Genomic DNA, 15,609 nt, shown 5'->3' with positions numbered 1-15,609 from the left:
TTTTCCACACTAGGCTCTTGTTGAAGCTGGTTTATAGCTCAGTTCAGAATAACCTTGTGCAGGCATTTTGTGAGCTCCTGCTTTCCCACCCTCAGATCAAACATGGTCATAATGATATGGCCTTCAAAACTGTGATGCTCACATTAAAAGTTCCCATAAACATGGCAGGGATCCTATAATTAAAAGAAGGCGCAGAGCAACTGATTAGATCCCAGGTATAGATCTTGTAGGTGGTCTTTTCATGCTGTTAAATTGGTCATTTGTATTTATAGCTTTGGCAGGGAGGGCTGGAACCTAAACTAGCTCTAATTCCAGCACTCTCCCACACTTGGCCTTATCTCATTCTCCGTTAATTTCGCTTGGCATCCATGAATGGAGCCAAATTTTAAATGATTCTGCATGAACCATTCTAGCCCTAGTCTATGAAACTATTTTCTAAGTTTCTTTGACCAGCTGAGATTAGAGATACTGGTTTTTTTGTTTTGTTTTGTTTTGTTTTGTTTTTTGAGACAGAGTCTTGCTCTGTCACCCCGGCTGTAGTGCAGTGGCGCAATCTTGGCTCACTGCAAGCTCTGCCTCCCGGGTTCACGCCATTCTCCTGCCTCAGCCTCCAAGTAGCTGGGACTACAGATACCTGCCACCACGCCTGGCTAGATTAGGGATATTCTTAATATCAAAAATTGTTTTAGTTTACCTATGTAACAAACCTTCACATGTACCCCCAAACCTAAAATAAAAGTCAAAAAAAAAGAACTATTTTCTGGTAAAAAATAGATAAATTTACCAGGTTTAAAATAAACAAAAGCAGTAATTCTGATTCTCTACATTGAATGCAAAAGGAATTATATAAATAGATGAGTATTTCATGACAGCTGGGACTGTGTCTGTTTTGTCCTGTTCACTTACTTGTCCCAACATCACATAGGCTCAGCCTGTCCCATGATAGGTGTTAATAAGTGTTTGTTGAATTTATGAACAAACAGCTTGAATTGTATAACGTACCTAGAGGCTATTTTTCCCCCTCCTTGGGTTTTCTGTTTAAATCCTTTCAGAATTGCTGAATCATCCCAGAATCTGAAGAGGTACATTTTTGGTCGATAATACATTTCTGTGGTCAGACCTCCTGGATATAGAATCATCTTTCTATGTTGGGCATATGCATGTAATCTATTCTTAGTAAATACTTTGGTCAGATTAGATTGACAAAGGCCATACTTAAATCTCTAAGTTGCAAAATAAGAGCAGGTTATTACATAATCTCTTCACTTCAACCCCCAGAAATAAAGAAACAAAACTATCTGAATCACCATATTCAACCACTAAGGTTACGGAGATCAGGAAAGGTCAGTAATCTGAACAATGTAACCTGTGAGGGAAATAATTCTGACGTCCTTTACAAAGCTCGTGGAAAGAAGTAGTATGGCTAGAGAACATGAACTCTGCCTGAGCCAAAATGGGTTCTTGTATACTCCACTGCTACTCAAGAAAATACCGACAGGCGTGGTTCCAAAGATCATTAAATGACCAAGAATTAAGATAATCTCTTGTGACTTCCGGATCACTTAAGTAACAGAACAGTAATCCTTGGAAGATGAAGAAAGCTATTTGGCTAGGCGCAGTGGCTTAAGCCTGTAATCCCTGCACTTCGGGAGGCCAAGGCAGGCGGATCACCTGAGGTCAGGAGTTCGAGACCAGCCTGGCCAACATGGCGAAACCCCATCTCTACTAAAAATACAAAAATTAGCCAGACATGGTGGTGTGCGCCTGTAATCCCAGCTGCTCTGGAGGCTGAGACAGGAGAATTGCTTGAACCCAGGAAGCAGAGGTTGCAGTGAGCTGAGATCATACCACTGCACTCCAGCCTGGGCCACAGAGTGAGACTCCTCCAAAAAAAAAATAAAGAAAAGAAAGCTATTTTATCACAGGTCTGTTAAGTAGGCTTTTGTCTAAAAGGGATAGAGGGGATTTTTTTCCCAGAAATTCTTGCAAAGAGCATATGTTTTCCCCCGAAGTCGGTTTCTAATGACTATCCAGTAATGGGGTTGTGAAATTATGGTATTTCCATACATTGGAATACTAAGCATCTTTTTAAAAAAAAAAGTCTGTATGTATTGACCTGGAAGGATCCCTAATGTATATGTTTAAGTGGATAAAAGCAAGGGTCAGAAGAGTAGTTATGTTATTATTAGGTATATTATTTTATCATTCAGATAAAGATGAAGCAAAAAATGAATACTACCTAATAGTGAGAACAAATAAGAACTAACCTAAGACTGGCCGGGCGCGGTGGCTCACGCCTGTAATCACAGCACTTTGGGAGGCCGAGGCGGGCCGATCACGAGGTCAGGAGACCGAGACCATCCTGGCTAACACGATGAAGCCCCGTGTCTACTAAAAATACAAAAAAAAAAAAAAAAATTAGCTGAGCGTGGGGGCAAGCGCCGTAGTCCCAGCTACTCAACGGGCTGAGGCAGGAGAATGGCATGAACCCAGGAGGCAGAGCTTGCAGTGAGCCGAGATTGCGCCACTGCACTCCAGCATGGGTGACAGAGTGAGACTCTGTCTCTGAAAAAAAAAAAAAAGAGAACTAACCTAAGACTGATATTCAGCTGGTCCTCACCATAACACCCATACAGGTTGCCTGTTCTGCTAGTTAGTACCTATGTTATTGTTAAATATTTAGACTATTACTCCTAAAACTAATCAAACAGGTTCATTGCTGCAGCAGGTAGAAAATAGGCAGATGAGGTTCATAGGCGTATGCAGATTTTTTATAAATTTGGGTGTTTTAACCAGTGAATACCTCTTAAAATATTAAACAAATTTTTTTTGAAAAACAATTTTCTATGGTACTTCGCACTTCACATTTTTCCCTAAGATTCTGCTTCCTATTCATTGCTTCCCCATTATACCAACTGGGGTCCCTTAGCCACCTGAACCTAGAATTGGAAACCAAATGGTCTTACTCACAGTCTCATTACTTTCATTGGGTGCTGAACTGGACAACTTAAAAGGAAATCTGAAGGTCCCTTATCAAGCAAGATCTATGAGCTAGTACCTTGGTTTCTTTCCTATGGCTACCTTCTTCAACATCGCTCTAGATGGCTCTATCTAATGGAAGCCTCCCAGTCAATGAGAAAATGCAAGGAAATGTTTAAAGGCATTGAGAGCTCAAGACAGTCCAATACACACACACGTGTGCGCACACACACATGTGCGTGCACACACATGAACCTGCTGGAACCCCTCCGTTCTTTCTCCTTGACTTGGATTGACTTCACTTATTTTGCTCATGGTTCCATCATCACTTCAGTTTCAGGCGTCACACTTTTGTGATGTTATTATTAGGTATGTAACATGAACCCTAATTCACATTATGGTCAAGAAGAGACCTCTAATATGTAGAGTGTTTTACCTATTCCTCATATTTTTTTTCTTATTGCCATAATCCTGTTCTTTATTTCATTTGGGCTCTTCATTACACAGGTGCTTCAATGTACACTTTTATGAATATGCCAAAATGAGAGAGTAAAGATCTTCTCTCAGATTACCTCAACACAGACCATCGTTTAAACCTAATCACAAACATAGAACCAAATCTCAGTCATTTATATCTTGGGATCATTGTCAGGATCTCACCTCTTCCATGGGTATTCGCATTTTAGGCCTTAACTCTAATTTTTTTGTTTGTTTGTTTGTTTGTTTTGAGATGGAGTCTCGCTTTGTCACCCAGGCTGGAGTGCAGTGGCACGATCTCAGCTCACTGCACGCTCCGCCTCCCAGGTTCATGCCATTCTTCTGCCTTAGCCTCCCGAGTAGCTGGGACTACAGGTGCCCGCCACTACGCCTGGCTAATTTTTTGTAATTTTTAGTAGAGACGGGGTTTCACTGCGTTAGCCAGGATGGTCTCTATCTCCTGACCTTGTGATCCGCCGGCCTCAGCCTCCTAGAGTGCTGGGATTACAGGCATGAGCCACCACGCCCAGCCTTAACTCTAATTTTTTAAAGAGTTTGTCTCCTGTTTTTCTGGAACTCCTGACCTCAAGTGATCCACCCACCCCAGCCTCCCAAAGTGCTGGGATTACAGGCACGAGCTACCACGCCCAGCCTTGTCTCCTGTTTTCAAACAGTGTCTCAGAACTACATGCTAGTGGAAGAGAGATGGTAGTGGTTGGGTTTGGAGGTAAGATATTATTTGTCAGATAAGTATCATTAACTCTTACAGGGTCTTTCCTAGAGCAGCAGCAGATATTTACACACACACACACACACACACACCTACATCTTTTCAACCTTATGGAACCAGTTTATTTGCTTGCTTTGGTAGAACAGGGGACTATACCTTAAACTGATTTTTACAACTTTGAGTAGGCCCTTAACCGTGTAAGAATTGAAGTATTACTAAGGACAACCTAATGATGGTGTTATTGGGTAATCTCTTCATTTCCCTTTCATCATGGCAGAATCCAAGATAGTTTGATGAGACTCTGGAGCTGCAATTGTATTAACCTGTTTCTGATGATTGGAAATGTCCCCAGGTAGAAGTAGAGAATGGAGCCAAGTCAGTCAGGCTCTTTATTTCTATGTATAGACCTTGTTGTCCCCTTGTGAATTCACCCTTTTCACATTTCATTAGTTTGTTTTGGAAAAACTAGGAGGACATGAACTCATCCTTTTTTATGGCTGCATAGTATTCCATGGTATATATGTACCACATTTTCTTTATCCAGTCTATCATCAGTGGGCATTTGGGTTGGTTCCAAGTCTTTGCTATTGTAAATAGTGCTGCAATAAACATACGTGTGCATGTGTCTCTATAGCAGAATGATTTATAATCCTTTGGGTATATACCCAGTAATGGGATTGCTGGGTCAAATGGTATTTCTGGTTCTAGATCCTTGAGGAATCGCCACACTGTCTTCCACAATGGTTGAACTAATTTACATTCCTACCAACAGTGTAAAAGCATTCCTGTTTCTCTCCAGCCTCACCAGCATCTATTGTTTCTTGACTTTTTAATTGCCATTCTGACTGGTGGGAGATGGTATCTCATTGTGGTTTTGATTTGCATTTCTCTAATGATCAGTGATGTTGAACTGTTTTTCATGTTTGTTGGCCGCATAAATGTCTTGAGAAGTGTTTGTTCATCTCCTTTGCCCACTTTTTGATGGGGTTGTTTGTTTCTTGTAAATTTAAGTTCCTTATAGATTCTGGATACTAGGCCTTTGTCATATGGGGAGATTGCAAAAATTTTCTCCCATTCTGTAGGTTGCCTGTTAACTCTGATGCTAGTTTCTTTTGTTGTGCAGAAGCTGTTTAGTTTAATTAGATTAAGCAATACTTTTTTCTACATACATACAACTTTTATTATTTTAGTAAGAATACTTAGCATGAATTCTACCCTCTTAACAAATTCTTAAGTGTGCAATACAGTCTTATTAAGGATACACACAATAAAATGTTGTGTTTTTAAGTGTTCTGAATGTAGTGAGAGAGCTTTGTGCTTGAAGTCAGAGGACCTAGGTTTGAACACTGGGTTCACCACTTAACCTTTCTGTGTGATTTTGCAAAGGATTTTAAGTTCTTGGGGCCTTTTTTTTTTCTTGTCTGTAAAATGGGAATAGTAATATCTAGTATACAGTGTCATTATGAAGATGAAATTAGATAACATACATAGGAAACCACCATATAAACTATAAAGCTTTAATAAAAACACATTGGTGTTACATTTAAGGCATTCTTATTGTCCCACTTTGACCCTCTGTGAGAAACACCAATATACTGAAAATTTCCCTCCTGAATTTTTAGTTCTGGTGTGTGTGTTGGGGGGGATTGGGGAGCATACTATACTTGACTTCAACAGGTGCATAGCACTTCATTTAATTTTGCAGCAATCCTTTGAAACTGATTTTTTTCATTCCTAACTTTCCAGATAAGAAAACTGAGTCTGAGGGTCTTGGTAACTTACTGAGGGTCAGGGTGAGCTCAATCCCAGCATTGTTACTGTGCCATCCTACTCACTTAGAGAACCACTTAGTTTCTTTTGAGTCCCAGGACCATAGGGGTAAATAGAAATAAGCATATTTGTTTCATCATCTAAAGGAGAAAAGTATCAGAATAGTAGATTTGCCTTAACCTTGGGTAATAGCTTAACCTCAAAGATTCCTTTTCTGAGGTCTTAATAGAGGTCCTCTTTTACCTTTCCCAACAATAACAACAAAGTTTCCATTGTAATTAGTAAAGAATTGCAGTGACAACTATTTAAGTATTTTATGGAATCAGTATTGAGCTCTGCATCTTGCATAATGGTTGTTCTCATGATAAATTGCCTCACGTAATTACTGGCCTAGCCACCACTTTCTCTTTGGATTCTTGACAACTATGGCAAGGTTTTCATCAGTGATTGATCAAAGATGCTATCACAAGACTTCTCTTTGATTTATACAGTTATTGTCTTCTTCATAATGAAAGAGCTTAACACCTGTATTGCCTTCTGGGAGTTACTGTGCATAATACATGTTATATAATACATAGTTTTGTAGACAATGTCCAATTCTGGAAAGATCTTTTCATTCTTTCAAATAATACGGGTATGTTTCTTCTGCTGAGTTCATTTGGCCTTAAATTAATTGTGGCAGCTCTAGTAGGAATGCAGGACTAATGTATGTGGAGCAGTTAGCTCAGAACCTGGCACTATGTATATCAGCTGCTGCTGCTGTTATGTCATTTTGTCAAATCTTATCAGATGCTTCAGACAGTGGGTCTCAGAAAGTTAATCACAGAAATTTTACTTACCCAATGGTGCGAATAGCAGTGGTTCCAAGTTCAAGTGGCAAATAATTATTTACTACAGAGGATGGCCATAATTTTAGAAGGAAAGTTATGTGCATCTTTTTCATCTCCTCTAAAAATAAGCCAGAAGCAATGAATATAAGCTGGATTTCTGTTAAGACCTGACACTTTATTTTTGTTATATGTATAATTTGAAGATAGTCATGTATAATTAGAATAAAAGGTAAGTAGAATTAGCGTAAGTTTAAAAGGTACCAGATATGCATGGAACTTTTATAAGGGATTATATTTTTCACAATTAACATATTTTACATATTTTAAAGTATAATTATTTCTATGATTACATCTTGATGATATAAGGGATGTACGTAATTCCATTTAAGAGGGCAGGTCTGATAGATCACACTTCATGGCTACCAAAATCAACAATATTACCACCTAGTGGCTGCTGAATTGAACTGCAAACACATGATCCTTGGGATCCACAAAGACCCTGTCTCAATAGCTAAAAATGATGGAAAAAGATAGTGAACGCCACTATAATTAACAACTTTAATGGGCCTTGATAACTGTTAATCACTGTAACACCCCAGCTCTGCTTTCAAACAGATTGGGAGAATAATGAGAATTTGCTTTTCCATTTATTGAGAAACTGAGCCTTGAAAAAGTCATGAGCTGAGGCTAGAGAATGTGATTATTTAATTCCTTAATCCTCTTATTAATCTTCTGAATTGAGAAGTAGATCTACCTTTCCCTCCCAGTTTTTTTATTTAAATTTTGATTTATTTATAACATTTTTCAGTGAAAATTAAAAACGTGTATTTGAGTAGATCAGAACTGTTTTAAACAGAGGTAAACTGATTTTCTCGTTATAGGAAATATGCAATGTTAGTTAGTTCATGTGCTTTTATAAATTTAGCAAAACCTGAGTGCTCAGCTTTTAGAAGTGAAGTGCCAGTCCTGATAGCTCATCCTTACTCCATCTCAGAGTCAGGCATTGAGACCTTTGCTATTTACTACTTCCCCTTTTGTCTTAGCATCCACCAACTTGTTGACATTCAAATTATTCATTGAAATAACCAAACCGTCTGCCCACTGAGCTCATTGCACCATCCCATTTCCTTGCTGAAATAAATAAAATGTGGCGTGAGTAATTGTAATATAGTAATTCTAGGGGAGCATAATATATTCAAGTAGGTAATGTAGAAAGCCACTAAGAAGTCTATTTGAAATTGCTCTTCTTCCCAGGAGGGCACTGTTCTCTCTTTAATATATTCCCTTTGGCTTCATGATTCTAGGATTAAGCCTAATTGCTAACATAATATATGTGCGTGACTGTTGCTTTCTTTAACTTAAGCTTCCTCTGGCATTGGTTTCTAGCTTGTAGTCATGACTGTGGCATTAATTGTAATTGGTCTGAGCTTCATGTGAAATAGGTTCCAGCGTGTTGACAGCAATTAATGGAGCTCCATAGTCCTGGGTAAGATTCAAGGGGTGGGTTTTGCATCTCTTTCAAATTGTTTTCTCATTGTTTCTGTTGTAGTCTCCTGGGAGACTATAATAAACAGAGGCTGGCTTTAGAATTGCACAAATCTGAGTTCAAATCTCTCCCCTACCTTTCTTTCTTTTTTTTTTTTTTCTTTTTGAGACAGAGTTTCGCTCTTGTTGCCCAGGCTAGAGTGCAATGGTGTGATCTCGGCTCACCACAACCTCCGTTTCCTGAGTTCAAGCGATTCTCCTGGCTCAGCCTCCCAAGTAGCTGGGATTACAGGCATGTGCCACCATGCCCGGCTAATGTCTTGTATTTTTAGTAGAGACAGGGTTTCTCCATGTTGGCCAGGATGGTCCCGATCTCCCGACCTCAGGTGATCTGCCCGCCTTGGCCTCCCAAAGTGTTACGATTACAGGTGTGAGCCACCATGCCTGGCCCTCTCCCCTACCTTTCTGAGCTTGGGAAGCTTACTTCCTCAAAAAAAAAAAAAAAAAAAAAAAAAAAAAAGCTGAGGTTCCCTCATCTCAAAGACAGAGGTAGTAATACCACCACCATAAGGTTATTGTGCCCATCAAACTTGCTAAAAAATGTCAGCCATTTGACTATGGGTCTTTCTTTCACACTAGTACAGATAAACTTTTTCAAACTTTTACATATTATTAGTTTAGGGCTTTCTGTGTTCTAGGCACTGTGCTGCATGTTATGAATACAATGATGAGCAAAAGGAACACAGTCTTTGCCTCTGGAACTTATATTTGCCAGTGGATATTTTATAATTATAGCCGATTGGCAATAGGAATCCACAGTGCATAACCAACCACCTCAAAACTTAGTAGGCTAAAACAATGTATGCCTATCTCTCACAGTTTAATGAGTTGATTACACTTAACTGGCTAGTTCTTGCTTCAGGTCTCCTGTGCAGTTGGAGTTAGAGTATGGCTGGAATTGAAATCATCTGTAGGCTACAGAGCCTCGGCTCGGGTGGATGGAGGGTGGGGCTTGGCTGGGCATCTCTGAGAGCCCGTGCAGTCACTCCACATGGCTTGCTCTTTCTCATAGCATGGTGGTCTTGCAGTAGTTAGCCTTCTTACATTGTTACTGGCTTTTTCCTGAGCAAATGTTCCAAGGAAAAGAAATTAGAAATTTCCTATCCTCTCAAACACTGGGAATGAAACATCACGTCACTGTTGTTCAGAGAAGTCACAGTCCAGTCCAGTTTTAAGGGAGTGAATAGACGCCACCGTTCAACTAGAGAACAGCACAAACATGCAGGGAAGGAAAGAGCTGATGATGGACATCTTGGAGACAAGCTACCACGGTGTCCTAATTGATCGTTCCTCAGATTTGTGTCTCTCGATATCTGGACTCTTAACTAGTAGGCTTTTTTACTTGACTTAGTCCATCAAGATTTATAAAACTGACCATTTGTGCTTGCCCTAGGAAAATGGATTGTATAATCTTTAAGTGTGAGATAAATAGCAAAATACAAATCTGTTCTGGTTCTCGTAACTCCTTCAGGATGGATGGTATTTCCAGGAAACAGGATTTTCTCATTCTCCTGAATCACTCTCTGTGTTACTACACAGAAGGAAATATACAGCTTCATAAATACTAGCCTCACAAACCCAGGTCCACAAAGTGATTCACATGTTACATGCCTACTGAAACACACAAGAACCATCACGTCAGCCAGAATGCATTTCCTAGGACTAATATAAAGTCCCATTTGCTGCAGTTTTCTACTCCGCTTCTTCTGAGATGGAGTGATGGAATGTGTAGAAATAGTTAAAAGCCATTTCTAAATCACATTGAAAATATTTTTTTCAATTAGTTTATCTACCAATGTTATGTTCCCAAAAATATAGATGAGAAACCAGAATCTGGAATTTATATTAAAGTTCATGAGTTTTGATTACATGTTCCAGGTGGATCAATCTGAAATACAAGCCTTACTTTAAAATAATGAAATGATTCCCTTGGATCTATGAGACTTCTTCTCCAGGGACACACTACATATACTCTCAGATTAAAACACTGTGTGTTTTGTCTCTCTATATTTCTCAAACATATTAAATGGACAACATCCAAGAGGCATCTAGGAAGGAATAAGCTAGAAAAGTAGCCTGTATTGTTTCCCACGAACTGTGATGATCCAACCCAAGATCAATGAGCTGTCAGAAAAAGGGGGGGAGAAGTTCCAAGCAAAAATATCTAAAGTAATAGCCAAGGGGATAAAGAAAACCACTGGCTGGATAAACGGTGATAAATGCCGGTGGTTTGTTTGTTTTTAAATTTTGTTTCTGTCTGTAAGTCCCTCTTTGTGTGTAATACAAACTCTTGTACTGTGTGACACTCCTGCGTCTATCTTTCAAAGATTGGGGAGGGTGGAATGAGCAATTATCTGTTCTTCTTTAAACAACGATTCTCCCACTGTTTGGAATTTAAACAGTGTGTGCACATTTTCTTTTCGGTATTTCAGTTGTCCACAGTTACAGTCCACTCAATGTTCTGTACAAATGGGGCATGATGACCCACTGGCACAGCTTCCTCTCATGTTTGTACCATTTCCATACCCTCCCCTCCCTCCTGGACACCTGTGCTAATCATCCAAGGACTGCCTCCCACCCACACGACTGCCTGTCCTCATCTTTGCCTCCTTGGCACTGAACGAAATAGCCAAGCTTCTGAGATCCCTGGAACTTGCCTGTGTGTGGAATCCCACATGCTCTAAAATGCCTTTCACACAGCTACTCTGTTTTTGAAGCAAAGTGATTTTAGTCATTTGTACGCAGTTATGTGCGGAGATGAGAGGTTTTGAGCATGCTGTTAGGTCCTTGGTAGTATCTTGAATGTGCTGATACCAGGTGATTACAATCTTCTAGCAGTGAGAAGGGAAAAATAGAGCTGCCTGGAGCTAGATATTCAAATAATATCATATCATGGCTCCTCCTGGGAATATGATCATCCTTGAAGTGGCTTAGTCCTCACTCCTCTCCAGAAAAAAAGCCATTTCTTCCTCCAGCTTTCTCTGCCCTCTCACCACCACAGCCCCTTCGGTCTGGTTAAATCTGAGCCACACAGATGCTCACTAAGGGCTAAAACACAACAGTGGCAAGAGGAGGCCAAGTTAATGGGTGAGCAGTGCCCTAGACTGGGAGTGCTGAGTTTTGCCCACAGACCTCAAGCTGCCCCCAGCCCATTCTGCTTTGGATTTCAGGGCTACAGCTCTCCTCCCGGGAAGGATTCATCACTTCTTAGGTTTGTTCAACGCTAGTTTCTTATGTTGCCAATATGTGGCTCTGCAAATAAATGCTCACAGGGAAAAATCGGAAATTGGTGTTACTGACTTAGCAGTGTAGATCTCCCTCCCATCAAGTATACAGTTCTTCAGTGTACCTGTAGTTAGTTCTGGATAATTATAAGCAAATTAACAAGGATTTTTTACATTGTTGTTTCCCATTTCATGACTGAGTTGCTGCCATTAGCACCATACCTGTGAGCTAAGCAGTAGGGAGGTTGATTTTTTTTTTTAAGCCTAATCTTATTTTGAGGAGAAATCGGTTCTCAAGAGAATCTTCTCTCTCAATCCTACTTCCAGGACACTGATGGGTGCAAGCCATTATTGATTTCCACAGTCTGCCAAGAGTATAAATGAGAAGTCTGAGTCTCTTGTCCCAAGAAGCCAAGCTTCTGATGTAGGCAGATAAAAGAAACTATGTTTGGAGTAGCTTATCATCATTAACAACCATAAGCATTTCCTGGCTAATGGCTCTTCACATGTAAAGTGCCCTGCTATGGAATCCGGGGGCTTCAGGTCCCTTGTGCTCAAGTTGTTTACAGTCCAGTCTACGAGACAAGCAGAACACTAAAATGGGAACTAGTGTAGCAAATGCCAAGCATCCAGTGAAGTCTGAAAGGGCTAGAAGTTCACGTGAACACAGTTGTCCTTGCTGCCAAGGCCTGAAGGGTGGGTTGGTGCTGACGCTCCGTGGTTGAGACTTTTACGTGAATGGTTCAAAATGTCCTGTCCTCAGGGAGAGGGGTTCCAGTTCTGCTGGGAGTGGGTGGGCAGGGTGCAGAAAGCGGTAGACCTGAAGCTGCCTGTGAGAAGCCAGCCGCTGGAACCCATCTTGGCTTGGCTTGCTGGTCCTTGGCTTTGATCTGGGGGGCACTTTCCCATGAGAGTTCTTCCTAGTCCTCCTCTGTCCCATGTGACAGGCTCCTCCCAGTTTGGTCCCGTTTCAAGGGAAATGAGCTGTTTGTCCAGTCACCATCTCTGGGCTGTGTAAACAAGCAGATGGGCAATTAGTGGCTGTGTCAGGGCCTTGGACTGCTGCTGTGCTTGCACAAATGGAGACTCATCACTCATCTTTTGGACTATCGTCGTGCAAGCATGAGATAATGGGGACTGCTGGGCTCTCGAGATTTCTTCATGTTTAGATTTCAGTCTTCGTGTCACAATCCTATTGTTCAAGCGTTCTGGCAACAGCCACTGTCATTCAGCTCATTTGGGAGAAAAAATAATAATTTGGATTCTGTTGCCTTGATTTTTTTCTCATTAAACCATTTTTTAACGAGCAGGAAGTAGGACCAAGGCATAGAGATCTGTACAGGGTAATATCTTTCCTTAATTAGCCAAATGTTGACAACAGAGGTCACCCAGTTGCAGGAGATTTTTGCCCTCCTGCTTTAAGCGGGCATGTGTGTTGTACACACAGGCTGGAGGCCAGGAGAGGACAGAGCCTGCAGTCAGGTCACTCGTAACCCCACGGCTGCTGCTGTTTGTGTTTACTTGAGCATTTCACTGCGCCTGCTATGTTTTCCTCTTGGATCCAGAATACCAAGAGGGGTCCCTTCAATCTGCCATTTGTCTCCTCTTGAGATGCACAGAAATCGGGCACCAGTTGCTCAGTCTCCAGACTGTTCTCAGCATCAGGCAATGGCCCTGTGTTTCCTTTGCTCTTTTTCCATACATTGGCGTCACCTCTCTGATTTTTTTTCTTTCTCCCCTTCCGCTTTTAATTTTTTCTCTCTTACCTCGGTTTGAGCGTCTGCCTTCTTTCATAGCTTTCTGTTTTCTCTCAGCATCTCCTCCACCCCCTTATGTTTTCGGTTTCTTGTGACTCGCTCTCCAGATTCCTTCATATTCAAGAATCACTGTCTTTGCCCAACATCGTTGTGAACGTGCCGGCCTTTTATTGTGGTTGTTCATCCCTTTCCCTCTTGCCTTCATTGCTCCCCGAGCCCTCCACCTCAGCCTCCTAAAAGCTTTGAAGTTCTTCAGACTGGAAGTGTCTCTGGATCATGCTACATAAATGAGGCAATAGCACTTGGGATCCATTCAGCATGAGGACTGTGGAAATGATAGTCTTTCTCCCATTTTGCCCTAGGATGGGCATCTGTTGATGGGCAAGGAATTAACAGAGAGCACATCCCATTCTCTGTGACCAATCACTACTATTCTTTTTCAGTTGTTCATTCAGCATTTATAAGTTATCTACTATATGTGAGACTCTGAGGAAAAAAAGAAGAATCAGACACTATTCCAGTCTAAAAGACCCTATATATCTGACGCAAAATCTTACTCCGCCTTTCAGGAGCATTAGATATAGCTGATCAAATGATGGATGGAAAACTCCTTCTTGCTTTAGGCGCTAATCCTCTTTTGTCTTCTCTCTACTTCATGGGCATTCCTCAGTCTCCTAAGCTGGTTCTTCATCTTCCCAATCTCTAAACACAAGAGGGCTTCAGGACTCAGTCCATGAACCCCTTGCCTTATCACTGGGGTTGCTGAGGTGCATAGAACCTTGAGACTTTCTGATGGATCAAGCATATAATAAAGAGACTGAGGGAGACAAGAGAAGTCACTGTCGCCAGAGTTAGATTCACTGCCACCGCCACCCCCAGGAGCCGCCAGAACCCTTGTGTCGCCACCACCACCCAGATCCCTGCACCATGACGTCAGAGAAGACCTTCAGGCCACACCACACCTTCGAACAAAGAGTAGAAGTTTGACTTCTCCGAGAGCAGCATCCACCCAAAATCCTGGTGGTAACAGAATGATACAAGGCTGAGAAGCAGCTTCCCATCCTGGATAAAGCAATGTTCCTTGTACTGGACCACATCAACCTGAGTGAGCTCATCAAGATCATTAGAAGGCGCTTCCAGCTCAGTGCTAATCAAGCCTTCCTCCTGGTGGTGAACAGACACAGCATTGTAGCAGAGTGAGAAGGATGAAGATGGATTCCTGTACATGGTCTGTGTCTCCCAGGAGACATTTGGAATGAAATTGTCAGTGTAAAACTAAAAAAAAAAAAAAAATGCATCTATTTTAGAATTTTTAAACCCTTATCAAGGAAAAAATAAAGGGATGTTACCCACTGAGATCGATCAGTTCATCTAATCACAGATCATCAAACAGTAGTGTTCCCACCTAGGAGTGTCAGGAAGTTGTGTTTGTATTTGAAGCAGAAAACTGGGCTCCAAGTGAGCACGTTCAGCTTTGAAAACTGTGTTATTTAACATGGGCTAGCTTGTTTTCAGATTTCAAAAGTTTAAAAATAAAATACTTTGCATTCTGAAAAAAGAGAGAGAGAGAGAGACTGAGGGAGATGTATGCTCAAGCAATGGGTGTATCCTCTTGTTCTTCACCAAACAAGGGGAAAGTTTTACATTCATTTACATTCATTTTACAAATTTGTAAGACATATACAGCCTAGGGAGAAAAATATGAAGGCCTCGGTTCTGGGGAGAAAGCATGCGGGCATTTGTAGTACTGAGACTATAAAAGTAAGGGGAGAAAGAGTTGCTGAGGTAAAGCTAAGTTAGAATATGAATTACTGCTACTATAAATGACACTAAATAGAACCTGTGAAAAAGGAGAAAATGTGAACTATACTATCCTCCTAAATAAAAGTAAACTATGATACCAAAAGCTTTTAAAAGTTTTGCCATTCCCAAACTGCCATGCAGTTGGCTTTGTGACTTTGGACACTCTCAGAGGGAAGGCATCACCTTTTAGAGTTTGTGAATTTGAATGAGTTTGGGTTTGTTTGGAAGCAGAGCAACATCAGAAATCTAGTCCCTTTCTTCCTAAAAGCACAAGGCTGCTAGCGAGCAGCCTTGTAATCCCAGGTGTGAGCAGTTGCTTACACCTGTAATCTCAGGACTTTGGGAGGCTAAAGTGGGAGGATCACCTGAGGCCAGGAGTTCAAGACGAGCCTGGGCAACATAGGGAGGCCACATCCTACAAAAAATTTTTAAAACCTGGCTGGGCCATGATAGCATGCATCTATAGTCCCAGGTAGAGAGAGGCTGAGGTGGGA

The 15,609-nt window shown here is 41.1% G+C and overlaps 1 protein-coding gene and 1 pseudogene across 8 annotated transcripts in view; both read left to right on the top strand.

The window, feature by feature from the left end:
- Window positions 1-15,609, top strand: part of FMN1 (formin 1) — a 423,460-nt gene that overhangs the window by 344,720 nt on the left and 63,131 nt on the right. The gene's annotated exons all lie outside the window — the stretch shown is intronic.
- On the top strand, window positions 11,806-15,204 carry LOC129527026 (microtubule-associated proteins 1A/1B light chain 3 beta 2-like; annotated as a pseudogene).

This window comes from Gorilla gorilla, chromosome 16 (genome assembly GCF_029281585.2).
Source record: "Gorilla gorilla gorilla isolate KB3781 chromosome 16, NHGRI_mGorGor1-v2.1_pri, whole genome shotgun sequence".
NCBI lineage: Eukaryota > Metazoa > Chordata > Mammalia > Primates > Hominidae > Gorilla > Gorilla gorilla.
This window is presented reverse-complemented; position numbering and strand designations above follow the sequence as displayed.